Source organism: Apium graveolens, unplaced genomic scaffold (genome assembly GCF_009905375.1).
Source record: "Apium graveolens cultivar Ventura unplaced genomic scaffold, ASM990537v1 ctg3060, whole genome shotgun sequence".
NCBI lineage: Eukaryota > Viridiplantae > Streptophyta > Magnoliopsida > Apiales > Apiaceae > Apium > Apium graveolens.
The window spans coordinates 5,556-7,269 of record NW_027417920.1 but is presented as its reverse complement, the minus strand read 5'-3'; the positions used below and the strand labels follow the sequence as shown (position 1 = coordinate 7,269).

Sequence of the window (1,714 nt, the reverse complement as noted above, 5' to 3'; positions counted from 1 at the left end):
ATTTAAATACTTTAGTGTGTGATGATTGCATGATATCTAGTATTGGTTGCGCGTATTCGTCTTATGTGTGTCGCGAACATATAAGATAGGGTGTTAATCTCTTGTGAAGCGACGGTGGATCTAGAGATTTAGAACTTGCCATGCTAGCATAGGTTCATGTACGTTGTGCATGATTAGTGGGTAACTCTAACAGTTTTATTTGCCCTATGTAATCAAAAGGAATAACTTGTGCTTAAATCGTTGTGTTGTCAATTTCTGTAGACATATAGGAACTCAACATAATTGATGACTATTCAACTTCTATCTTAATTGTGGATGCTTGGTAGAATGGTATTAGTACAATGAAAGTTGGCTTTTATCAGTTTCGTGTTATTCGATTAATATCATCATTATTACATGCTAAAGGTAATAACAATGGCTATAGAAGGAAGTAATAATGAAGTTGTGATCTCATGAGTATTTTATTATTGATAATTTGAAGTGTTAGTTAAGTAGTTAATTATAGTTAATATTTAATCAACAATTTTAAGTGTTATCTTAACATTGAGAAGTAATCATACATTGGTGAGTGAGTTTAATTAGACAATAACTTAGTCTGAGTCTCTGAGGGAACGAACTAGAAAGTATTCTATATTACTTGCGAACGCGTATACTTGCGTGAATATTAGTGCGTGTTTTCGCCCTAACAAGTTTTTGGCGCCGCTGCCGGGGACTCGGCGTATTTGTTTAGTTTATGTACTTACCATCATTGGTCATTAGGACTCAGTGATTAGGACGTAGTAGTTACTTACTCTTTTCGGTTGTGTTTCAGGTACTTTAGCAAGCGTTTATGCAAACTCGTTCTCGTGCTCGCAAGAGGACTTTAGATACAACTGAGGAGACAAACGCAGTTCTTGATATTCCGAAGAAGTTAGATTTTGAGGATTCAGATTCAGGCGCTGAGCAGAAAGAACCAGTAAACATGGGAGATCGTATTGTTCAAGCTGATCCAGCTCTTATGGATTTTTCTCGGCCTAAAATTGATGATATTCAGTCAAGCATCCTTCATCCGGCTATTCAAGCTAACACCTTTGAAATCAAGTCGGGCACTATTCAGATGGTGCAGAATTCTGTTTCTTTTGGAGGAGCGGCAACTGAAGACCCCAACATGCACATAAGAAATTTTGTCGAGATCTGCAGCACTTTTAAGTATAATGGCGTGACTGATGAGGCTATCAAGTTGAGGCTTTTCCCATTCTCACTGAGGGATAAGGCTAAAGACTGGTTACATTCTGAACCAGCTGGGTCCATCACTACGTGGCAAGATCTTGCGTAAAAGTTTCTGGTGAAGTTTTATCCAATGGCAAAGACTGCTGCTATGAGGAGTGCTCTTACTCAGTTTGCGCAGCAACCTACAGAATCTATGTGCGAGGCTTGGGAACGCTACAAGGAAATGTTGAGAAAATGTCCACATCATGGAATGCCAGATTGGATGGTAATCACTGGTTTTTATAATGGTTTGGGGGCCCAATCTCGGCCTATGCTCGATGCAGCAGCTGGAGGAGCCTTATGGGCTAAAAGCTATACTGAGGCGTATAATCTTATAGAGACAATGGCTGCAAATGAGCATCAAAACCCAACTCAGAGGATGACGTCAGGCAAGGTCGCAGGTATTCTGGAAGTTGATGCAGCCACCGCTATTGCAGCCCAGCTCCAAGCACTATCAATGAAGGTT

At 39.9% G+C, this 1,714-nt stretch overlaps 1 non-coding gene across 1 annotated transcript; it reads right to left on the bottom strand.

Annotated features, from left to right (window-relative positions):
- Positions 1-1,354: 1,354 nt before the first annotated feature.
- LOC141700898 (small nucleolar RNA R71) lies at positions 1,355-1,461 on the bottom strand. The gene has a single exon (XR_012566583.1). It is a non-coding gene; the product is annotated as a small nucleolar RNA R71 (small nucleolar RNA).
- Between the last annotated feature and the right edge of the window lie 253 nt (positions 1,462-1,714).